General features: G+C 42.3%; 1 long non-coding RNA gene across 1 annotated transcript in view; it reads left to right on the forward strand.

The window, feature by feature from the left end:
• The first annotated feature begins 9565 nt into the window (after nt 1-9565).
• Nucleotides 9566-12292, forward strand: part of LOC307227106 — a 32252-nt gene continuing 29525 nt past the window's right edge. The window contains exons 1-2 of the long non-coding RNA XR_013843814.1: nt 9566-9642; nt 10637-10715. This is a non-coding gene — a long non-coding RNA (uncharacterized lncRNA). The remainder of the gene's footprint in view (nt 9643-10636; nt 10716-12292) is intronic.

The raw sequence follows: 12292 nt of genomic DNA on the forward strand, positions 1-12292 counted from the left end.
TCCCCTATTTTCAAACAACAAACATGAAAAAAGTAAAGAAAGAAATAATATATAATTTTACAGCCTTTGGATTCCAAATCCCCCCCCCCATTCCCCGGTTCCAATCCCCAAAGTTCATCCATTGTCTACTGCCAGCCTGGTGTATCCACGTCTATATCTCAACTCCACTTTGCCGTCTTTTGATAGCTTTTAATTTCAGAAAGTCCAATCTCGAAAAAACTCTCAGAAAAAGTCATTGTTCTTCCATCCAGACCTCTATGTTTAAGAGTCTAACTTAAATTCTATTTCTTGGTCCTTTTAAAGTCTGGATGTTCCAAATACTCCGGCTTCAAATTTGGTCCAGCTCTTATTCCTCAGGTTGCTTTTTCCTGTTCTGCTGCAGAAACCTTCTAATTCAGAAACTTCTTGTTCTCCACAGAGGCTTTTGTTATTCAGGAACATAACTTGCGTCAAGTCCCTTCCTTTCTTCAATAGATAAATCCATTGTCTCCTTTAGTATAGAAACCTCTGTAGACAAAATAATGCTTCGTTTTTGCAGCTTTCCCAAGAGATAACAGATCCTGCTCAAATTCATAGTATTTTTCCACTTGCTGCTACTGTTGCAATGTCCCAGCCTCCCTCTAGAGGGAATATGGTAACTTAATTTCTTTCAAAATCAGACCCAAAAGTCAAATAACTGGTTGCCTTTATTTCCAATAATTTATGTCCAAATTGTAACAAATCTAACCAGCAAAGCCATCGTAACAAAGTTCTCTTTTATTTTCCTGCTTTGACAGCTACTTTGACAGCTGTCAAAGTTTCTGTGTCTCTTCACCAGTCTCTCATATCGGATCGTTCCCGGTTCCCGGGGGGGTTGCATTTTAGTTCCCACAAATCAGTCTTCTCCTCCAGCACAATTATTGTAATTTCCCTTCGTGAAGTTAAAATTTTTTTTCAGGTAAACAAGTTCATCTCTCAATCTTAGTTGTCAAATCCTTGCGTTGAGCCATCTACAACGGGGGGGGGGGCGGACTTCCTTTTTGCACTCCCCCCGCTCGCTCCAAATTCAAAGATCAAATTTCCCTTTTAAGTCCAATCAATTTACTCACGGGTTGTTCCTTTTAGTCCAAATCCGAAATTTTCAAAGAAGAAGTCGTTGCTCTCCGCTGAATGGCATGCGGCTTCGCTGGGCAGGGGAAGCATTGGACTCACAGCACCACACCCCCCCCATCACCCGCTCCGCAGCCTTTAAAAAGGCTCCTTCGCGGGTCGGGGGGCGCAAACGGTGCCCGCCGAGTCACCAAGTCCATGGGCATCTCCGCCCATGGCTTTTGAGGGTCCCCGCGTCGCCGGCACGGCAGGACCCGACCCCTACCCAGCCGACTCCCTCCGGAGCTCGGAGGGAGTCCGCCATTCGGCGATGGCGCCGACCCGGAAGTGCAGCCTGGGAGTCATTTTGGACTCACAGCTGTCCATGGAGGCACAGGTCAATTCTGTGTCCAGGGCAGCTGTTTATCAGCTCCATCTGGTACGACGGCTGTGACCCTACCTGCCCATGGACTGTCTTGCCAGAGTGGTGCATGCTCTGGCTATCTCCCGCTTAGACTACTGCAATGTGTTCTATGTGGCGCTACCTTTGAAGGTGACTTGGAAACTACAACTAATCCAAAATGTGGCAGCTAGACTAGTGACTGGGAGTGGCCGTTGAGACCATATAACACTAATCCTAAAGGATATTCACTGGCTCCTAGTACATTTCTGAGCACAATTCAAAGTATTGGTACTGACCTTTAAAGCACTAAATAGCCTCGGCCCAGGTATACCTGAAGGAGCATTTTGACCCCCCATCATTCAGCCCAGACACTGAGGTCCACTTCCAAAGGTCTACTGGCAGTTCCCTCACTGTGGGAAGTAAAGCTATAGGGAACCAGGCCGAGGGCCTTCTCAGTAGTGGTGCACTCCCTGTGGAACACCCTCCCATCAGATGTCAAGGAGATAAAGAACTACACAACTTTTAGAAGACACCTGAAGGCAGCCTTGTATTGGGAAGTTTTTAATATTTAACATTTTTTATTTTTTGCATTTTGCTGGAAGCCACCTAGAGTGGCTGGAGAAACCCAGCCAGATGGGTGGGGTATACCTAATAAAATTATTGTTATTATTATTATTATTATTATTATTATTATTATTATTATTACTACTGAGATAAGAGTCAATCAGATATCTGTTTCCTTCACGCAGGCCAATCTTACACCTTAATATCTGTTTATATATACTACTGTTGTTCTGTGTATTTTGGGTCTATCATAAAATCAAATATTACTTTATGAAAAAATGAACATTATTTAATACCTTTCAGTTAATAATTCTTGTATGATGGTTTTGTCAGTATACCACATCAATTAGATACTTCAATTGTATAGAGGGGATTGTTTTTTCCTTCTTTTTATCAACAAATTTGTTTTATCAGACGTCCATTTTCTGTCTCCAAAATGCAATGACATTTTTTTTAAGTGTAGGATTGTTCTGTTAACATTAGGTATGAAAGTGGATATTTGTAGAATGATCTAACATGTAGTCCAGCATCACTAAGACTGGACAAATGCTGCCTTTAAAAAATAGAATAGTTTGCTTTCAAAGAGAAGGCAAAGGCTTATCTTCAATCATAGTGCTAAGCACCACAGTGCTAAGATTGGATATGAGATCTCTTATCTCCAGCCCTAGTGCTTACACACCATAGATTAGAGACATCAGCCGAATGACAGGTGTGCATAGTTTATCCAAAATGGCCTTGTGGTCCAAATTCAGAGGCCTGACAGATCTAATTAGGCCCACAGGCAAGAGGTTCATCCACTTCTGCTCGCCATTAGAAAGGCCTTGGGAGCATTTGATGTCAGATAGAAGTATAGCCAACACTGAAGGAAAACATAGACTCCCCTTTTATATTTCTGAGCTGCAACAATTGCTTTTATTATTTGATTTGGTCTCCCAAGGCCTTTCAGAGAGCTTCCGTAAAGCTACCAATACACCAAGCAATAGCTGTGCTGAGATTCAGCCATCTCCTTAACGGCAACCTGTGCGTTCAAAGCTCACATTGTTCGTGCCAGCACAACATGCAGTAAAACCCCTTTGGGGTTTCTACAGTGAAGAGTCAATTCTACTGACTGTCTGACCTTAACCCTCTGCGGGATTTAGGTTATGTAAAGTTATTGGTCTCGTTTGACACAAGGCCTTGAGGCTTAATTGTTTGCTTGAATGTAATGAGCCACAGGGGAGAAGAGTGACACTTCCTCAGAATGTAGAACACATGTTTAACAGAAATACACCTGATGATCAAGAGATGGAATCTGGGCTAAACACAAGATCCCTAGAGTGGTCAGGCTGCCTTTAGGAGTTCCACTGGGACTGGATTCATGCTCCAGGGAGCTGCAGTCTAGGCCAGAAGAGCTCTTGGCAATATCACTTTTTGTGTTATGAAGCAATCCTACATTTATTTACAACTTCAGATGCTACTCAGTGTGTGACTGTGTGTAACTCACACATACTTTTATATGCTCCCTACAAAAGAATGTAGGAAGACATAGTTTTTCATTCTGCCCTGTTGTCATCACACTGCTTCCATTCTGCTGTAATTCATCTTCTTCAAGAAATGATGTCATTCATCTTTCTGTCCACTATGGTGAAATTACATAATTTTGGCCATTTATGTAATTAATTAAGTAAATTAGGTAATTATGTTATTTTACTTCATTTCAATGCAAAGGAAATGCAATGCAAATGAGGGTGGGGAGGACCTAATCAAATATATATTATTTCAGGACTGGAAAGTAACAACAGTGAATACCAATCATATTCACAGGATTGATTTCCATTCTAGACACTGGCAATTTCTGCTCCTGATTCCCCCTTTGTTGGAATTCTCTGACATCCCTACCCCCATGTTGTATGTGAAGTGAAAAGAACATAAGAGCAGGATCTGTGCCGTCACCATGGTGAGACACAATGCTATCCTGCATCCCAACATGGAGGTGAAAAGCTAGTGCAGGCACGGGCCCTCATTCAGTGATAGCATTGTGGCCAATCTACATCAAAACATTTTTCAATCCTATTACGAAGTCACCACAACCTGAATGCAACTTTATTTCCATGGAGGGTCCATAATATTTGGACCAGCCCTCAAAAGGAATGCCATTGCCTCACTGGAGAGTGGCATGTCAAATCAAATCCCCTGTCCTATTTAATTTGCCCTCAAAATAATCAAAATAATCAGTTTACCTCACTATTAAAGCAGAAGTTAGGGTAGAGAGTTTCTACAGGTTTCCAGTGTCACCAAGTCACAGGAGATCAGTCACTTCCTCTGAGGAAGTGAATGCCAATGCTTGATTTCTTCCATCTTTGCTGATATCAGTTCCCCCCCTCTCCCAGTCCAATGACCATCTCTCACAAGATTCAGACATTCACTTTTTCAATGGTAGGTTTGGGTTAAAGGAGGTTGGTTTAATCCATCTCTGTATTTCTGCATTCCCGCCCCCCACCTTTTCTTCCTTTACTTTCCAGCTAGTTACTTTATTGCTTCCCCCTTTGAAATGCTTCTATTTTTAAACCTCCACTGTCTGATGTGGCACATTGTCCAGCTGTCACTTATCAAGACTGTTGAACTCCTTTCATATCTGCTGTATGCTGAATGATGCATGTCAGGTTTTTTTTTCTTTTTTCTTTTAAAGAAGAGGGAGGAGGGAAGCAGAGCTAACCTTGAAGTTATCCACAATGACCGGAGGTTTCTGTGTGTATAACTATAAATACTAGAAAGAGGGAGCAAAGACAGCTCTCATTATTGTGTAAAGCTGGAATAAAGTTCTTCCCAATATACTGAGGCAGGCTGAAAGGAACCAGAATGCATTAAGGCTGACATTACAAGAGCTAGGAGCATACTTTAAGTAGTGTAGAAACAGAATATCTCGACTGGAGAGCTTCGTTCGTATTCCATTTCCTGCTCCTGTCATTTTTGTTGTTGTTGACGTGAGATAGTGGAGTAAAAACATTATTGCACAGTAAAATTCTCTCTACAAATATCTCCTATATGCAGGTTCATTAAGACCCTATTACATAATTTACTTTAAAACTATATTTGGGTGTGTATATTGCTTCTTGCAGGTGGCGCAGGTGGCGCTGTGGGTTAAAGCCTCAGCGCCTAGGGCTTGCCGATCGAAAGGTCGGCGGTTCGAATCCCTGCGGCGGGGTGCGCTCCCGCTGCTCGGTCCCAGCGCCTGCCAACCTAGCAGTTCGAAAGCACCTCCGGGTGCAAGTAGATAAATAGGGACCGCTTACCAGCGGAAAGGTAAACGGCGTTTCCGTGTGCGGCTCTGGCTCGCCAGAGCAGCTTCGTCACACTGGCCACGTGACCCGGAAGTGTCTCCGGACAGCGCTGGCCCCCGGCCTCTTAAGTGAGATGGGCGCACAACCCCAGAGTCTGTCAAGACTGGCCCGTACGGGCAGGGGTACCTTTACCTTTACCTTTATTGCTTCTTGCATTTCTTTATGCAAATGTCTGCCAGCAATGCATATGCAATAGCAATAGGCAACTTTTCATTTGCTGCTATTTTGTTTAAAATCTATTCAGTCTGTTGTATATGGTAGGCACAGAGAATGGGATCCAGCTGGAGGGCAGATTCTGGACTCTCTAATAGGCCACTTTGACAGGTGAGTGGAGTTTCCCACTCGTCAACCACCTGACACCTGCCTTTCAATCTTTGCAGGTGCAGCTTGATTTGAAGTCATTCCAGGAAAGATGATTTAATGGATTTCCAAATTCAGGAATTCAAAGCCATGAATATGAAGGAAAAACTGGCAGTGCACTCCAAATGCATTCCCAATTTTTCCTTTGCAGTCAAAAGTTGGAAATTTTTGAATTTGGCATATTTTTCTGCTGCTGTGCAGCAAATTGCAGCAGAAAAACTAATAAAACCAAACCCCATTCCTGTCATTAAAATATAATAGGCAGTAGCTAATGAAGTCATTCCATTTACAGGAGGAAAGTTGTATTTACAATAGGACTTCTGTGAGTGCAATTCTTCCTTCAGCTATGACGTGACTATGCTGGAACACACACTCCTTCCATGCCAACATCAACAGAGTAAGCAAAACTGGCTCAGGCCAATAATTTGGCAATTACGGTAATCTTTGCCATAGAAGTTCATCATGGTTCTTATCTATTTCTCCATCTCATCCACTCGTACATGTACATACCAAAAGAGCAGTTATGCAATGCTAATTTCGCACATAAGGTTGTCGCTGGGCAAACCTTTACAACAAACATTTGGGCATGTGAAGGCCCTTCCAAAAGAGCCTGGCCACCATAGCTGTGTGAACTCTGTTCATTAGTCAAATGAGGGAAAGGTTGGCATGCTACCTGGACTCTGCTAGAGGTCGTTAGCCAAACTAGTCATTCAGTTTTCTAGTAAAGAACAAGACAAAATACAGGCCAGGCATGGCTGAATTTCTGGCCCATGTTATATATGTGGGTGTTCATCCATGTCTGTTTGGTCCTGTTTCTGCGTTAATCTGATGGTTTCCATCTTAAAAAAAAATCTATGAAAAGTCATAATATGCATTTATATTGTATCTTTAAACATATTCTTCAGGTAAAGGGACCCCGGACCGTTAGGTCCAGTCGCAGACAACTCGGGTTGTGGCGCTCATCTTGCTTTATTGGCCAAGGGAGCCGGCGTACTTCTTCCGGGTCATGTGGCCAGCATGACTAAGCTGCTTCTGGCGAACCAGAGCAGCACACGGAAACGCCGTTTACCTTCCCGCTGGAGCGCTACCTATTTATCTACTTGCACTTTGACGTGCTTTCGAACTGCTAGGTTGGCAGGAGCAGGGACCAAGCAACAGGAGCTCAGCCTGTCACAGGGATTCGAACCGCCAACCTTCTGATCAGCAAGTCCTAGGCTCTGTGGTTTAACCCACAGCGCCACCCATGTCCCAAACATATTCTTACTCAAGTACAATTTTAAAATGTATTTCCATTGATGTTTTAAAGCTGAGAACACGGTTGGAATATAGTATTCAAAAAGTGGGAAAGCCAATGGAAAACAAGTTCTGATTTGCATATTGTTTCTGGAGGTATGGATCAGGTCATTTCATATACAGGTATGCATCTGCAAAGAATGAATTCCTCAAGCATCCCTAAATCATGTGCTCTCATTAGCTTTCAACCCTTTCCATCATCTTGGTGTCTCTGGCTGCATTGCTCATGGCTCAGCTATATTTTCCCTCCCTCCCTCTTTTTTGTGAAGCAGGAAAGCCCATCATCATCTTATTCTGGTGCTTATTCTGGATTTTGCCCCACAGAATTTGTCTTCTGATTTTTGGCACATTGAATAGCATGATAAGTCTGCTTTCACAGCCTCCCTTTGTTCAGAACTGGAATGCATGTCACTCTCAGGCATCGGTTTGTGAAGATGTTTAATACTCTAAGGCATACTGTTTCATTATTTTCATGATGTCTCTGGGTAGTTTTTCCATACTGGTGAATAGCTGTACCTGACTGAATCTCGATCTGTTGTGCGTATGTTAACTCTATGTCATAAATTCCAGATGACTGGATAAGGGTGGAAAAAAGAGGTCTCTGAGGGTGCACAATAGATAGCTGAGTTAAAAAAAAAATATAGAAGATTTTAAATAAATAAATAAATAAATAAATAAATACTCTTACTTCTTTATGTTTCCTTTGTTTGTCAGATTGTTGTTCAATTTTTAAAAACATCAAATACATCATGACTATTTTTTGCTGTTATCCGTCTTGTCTTCTCCCCCGTGAGCCTGAAGATCTTGCAAGACAAATATTAAACTCTATTTGTGTCTATTACTACTTGAAATCTCTATCTCTCTTAATGTTGCATGGTCTCTCTGGAGATTTTTGCATTGTGGTTGAAGTCTAGTCTATACTTCTGTATTTATATATACTTTATAAAGCAAAACTTGTTTTCTTTTTGAGGTTCACACACAAAGGAAACAATCCACTAGGAATATCACCTGCATAATCCCTCTGAAACACCTGGAAGTCCTACAAGCAGATTGTATTCTCTGGTCAGGATGGGTGTTATTTTGTTTAACATTCCACATTCAAATCTGCATATGAATTTTGGCCACCCTGTCCCTCTGCGGTGCACATCTGATCTCACCTACATCTTTCCCTTCAGACAGTTTCCGCTAGTCTCTTCCCCACCCACTGCTTTCCAAGACCCCCTGCTTCTTATTGAGTCTCTGCTTTCATCTTTCCCACTGCTACTACAATTCTTTCTATAGTTCCCTGTACCTCCTTTGGGCCTAGGATTGGAGGAACTCAGATATCGGCTGAGAGCCTTTTGCTGCCCTATCATCACTGTGCGATGGCAGCTCACTGAATCCAGCCTCTCACATGCTCTCCAACATTCTTCAGATGAAAATAGGGACATCTGTATCACTGCTTGAGCATTTCCTCCTGGTCAAGTTCAAAAGTTATTAGAGGAAACACACAAAACTGCAGTATTTTAAGCACTTTTTTTTTTAAAAAAAATTGCCTTTAGGGAAGCCTGATGGAAAAAGAAAACCCCAAATCAATAAATACAACCTACAAGGGGTGTGTGTGTAGACTGTGCCCTCACATTGAAGGCTCCATGGAGTTGAAGAGCACTCCTTAAGCATCAACCTCTGTAAACAACTATCCAAGTAGGATCTGAACCATTGCAAAGCAGTGCCACTGACCTCCAACTCGGACAGTTGCTTCAGAAGGGTACAATGATTGTGATGGTATCAAAAGGCACTGAGAGGTTGAGGAGAATTAACAGGAAGACACTTCCCTTGTCTCTTTCCCAGTAGAGGTCATCATACAGGGTGACCAAAGCAGTTTCTGTGCCAAAACCCAGCCTAAAATCCAATTGACTGATTTTGTACCTTCTAGCATCGATCATTTCATTGACTAGAAAGGAGAAAAATTGCTTTACACACTAGGTTTCCTAACCTTTTAAATGAAGGTTCGTTGTATACCTTTGGTGGTCTTATGCACCTTGCATAAAACACAATGGAATTTATTGTGTCTACTGAAATCCTGCTACTGTTGTTCCAATTGCTGCTACCATCACACTTGTGATTTCTCTTTAGCAGGCCCCTTTGACTTTGTGTGGCAAATGTCCTGGCACACACCCCACGCAAAAAAGGGAGCTTATGCTGGCTTCCCGGGACACAGGTGGCGCTGTGGGTTAGAGCCTCAGTGCCTAGGGCTTGCCGATCGAAAGGTCGGCGGTTCGAATCCCTGTGGTGGGGTGCGCTCCCGCTGCTCGGTCCCAGCGCCTGCCAACCTAGCAGTTCGAAAGCACCTCCGGGTGCAAGTAGATAAATAGGGACCGCTTACCAGCGGGAAGGTAAACGGCGTTTCCGTGTGCGGCTCTGGCTCTGGCCAGAGCAGCGATGTCACGCTGGCCACGTGACCCGGAAGTGTCTCCGGACAGCGCTGGCCCCTGGCCTCTTAAGTGAGATGGGCGCACAACCCCAGAGTCTGTCAAGACTGGCCCGTACGGGCAGGGGTACCTTTACCTTTATGCTGGCTTCAAACATCAGTAGGAGGGAGAATGAAACTCAGTGGATTCTTATACAATAGAAAATCTGTGGAAGAAGAACATGGTGAATTACCAGTCTCTCTCTCTCTCTCTCTCTCTGACTCTGATGTTCTAAAATTAGAATCTAAACCAGGATTAGAATCTAAAACCTTTGGGGTAGGATCTTTTTTAAAAAACAAGAACACGAGTGGAGTAGAGTGTATTTTCCTAACTTCAATAATGTGATTCTTTAAAAGATAGAAATGTACAGTGCTTCCCCCCCCCCAGGGGGTGGTGCAGGGGTACGCATACCCCTAAACATTTTGTGAATCTTTGTACTTTTATCTATTTACTGTATTTATTTTTCCTGATTTGAACTATAAAATGGTGATTTTCTTGAGTCAAAATGAGAGTACCCCTAAACATTTTTTAAAGAAAAAAAGCACTGGAAATATATGCATGAAGTTGATGTTAAATAAATGAGTTCTCTTCCAACAGACTTGTTGCTAGATGCTACAGGCTACTGGTTGTCAGCTTGTTGGAGCCTCCCTTTTAAAGTAAACATCTCCCTAATCTGAATGACTCTTATTAGCGTGTTTCTTATACAGGCTATGTGGCATGTTTTATTTCAATTTACTGATTTGCATTTTGTCCCCCATTACTTAAATGCGTCTCAGTTACAGACAGATTTCACATCCCTAAGGATGTTCTATGGCATTTAGAAGCCTGTTGGCTGCTTTTTAAATTGCATACTGAAATTTTCCTTAAGCTTATAAAAATTATAGCATTAATAAAAATGCTTTGCTTTTCAATAACTACCTTTCATTTGATAGTGCTTCACAAACACTAATTCACTGAGATGTGAGAGGGGCTTCTATTATTCGGAAGCCCGATTTAGTGGCTGGATTTGAATTCTGCAGCTTTATTTGAAAATGTGTACGCATGCTTCCAAAGGCAGATCACTTTGCTTGTAGAAAGGGCTACTTAAAATTGCTGCTAATGCATACCTTCGCTGGGTTATTGCATGCAAATATGGGCTTCACACCGTATTTATCTGACAGCTGCCACCCTCTCTACAGTCTGAACTAATGAACCTTGGCAAGACTGTGCGAACTGGAAACAGGAAGCTTTCAGCAGAACAAGACCAGAGCCCATCAGGTGAGGGTAATGTTGCCTTTTGTGCCTTAATACCCATGAAGGAGAGAAGTTGTGTTCAGTGCCGAATGAACATTATGCATACCCGCCAACATTTTTCTGATGAAAATAGGGACGTTCCACTCCATAATGATAATTTTACTATTTATACCCACACATCTTATTGGCTTGCCCCAGCACTCTGGGAGCTTCCAACATACACAAAAACATGATAAAACATTAAACATAAAAAACTGCCCTATACAGGATTGCCTTCAGACAGCTCAGGGGTTGGATAACTCCATACCCTCCAACATTTCTCCAGTGAAAACAGAGACATCCTAAGGAAAAGTGGGACATTCCAGGATCAAATCAGAAACCGGGACAGCTTCTCTAAATCAGAGGTGTCCTTGGAGAATAGGGGCACTTGTACTGTCTGCATATGAAGCTGCTTACACCAAGTTGGTTTGTTCGTTGATCTAGCCCAGGATCCTCTACTATAATCAATCCAAAATTTGCTGATCTAGCTTTTTTAGATGAGATCTGCCAGCTGGAGTTGTTGGGAACTGAGCTTATATTGTATGTATTTTACAACTGGACTATGGCTCATTCTCCCTAGATAATAGTCCAAATAGGTTTTTTAAAAAAAATAATGGAAGAGAACAGTCTTTGACCTGAACCCTAAGCCTAATTTAGATGTGATACTGACCTAAGTTGATTACTTGTGCAGTATTCCACATGGCAAGTTTCATATTTATATCAGATCTAATGCTTTGTAACATTGGTATTCCAGTTTGGCAACCACTGGGACCACAATAAGGTATCCTACTTTACAGGGACAATCCTCTATTTACATGGCTGCCAGAGGACAGTCTTCTTTTTGAAGGTGGCCTTAATATGTGTAGGCTACCCAATCAAGATGAAGCAATAAATGGTATTCTTTCTAGGTTTCACTATGCAGTTCTAAGTCTGGCAGCAGTTTGAGAAGCACTCGCAAATGCAAAGGCCTCAAGCATGCTCTGTTCCAACTTTTCTAAAGAAACACTTTTGCCTTGTGGGTCAGTAGGTAGAAACCACACAAGCATATCTTACAGTGGCCTCTATTGGAAGAGCTATGTGGTGTAAGTCCAGGCTAAAGATAAAGTAGCATAAGAAAGGAGAGCAGGGGCCTTGAGGGTGACAATTAGTAGCACCTGCAGAGCAGAATGAGTAGGCAGGTCACCTGGTCACAGTCTTATCATGAGATGTATTTCTAGATGAATTTCTATCCCTCATTTAAATGTGTGGGCTGCTGCAGAAGTAAGCATTTGTAGCCTATCAAGCACCATGGCAAATTGGGCCTTGGAATGGCATGTCAGAAAAGCTATGGCCTTGGGGACATTAATCATGATGTAAAGTTATTGTTTTGCTCTCTTTTCTTCATATTGTTGCACCTAATGCCATAGTGAAGTTCTTGTTGTTTAAAAGAATCAGTATGTACACGCAAATAAATAACAGGATCAGGAATATGAGTGATTGACACACTAATTCACTCACAATCATATGCATGATGACTGTGAGTTGCAATCCCCAAGCTGATTGCTGATAGTTCAGATAGACTA

The sequence above is a fragment of the Podarcis cretensis genome (assembly GCF_951804945.1).
Source record: "Podarcis cretensis genome assembly, chromosome: 11".
Taxonomy (NCBI): Eukaryota; Metazoa; Chordata; class Lepidosauria; order Squamata; family Lacertidae; genus Podarcis; species Podarcis cretensis.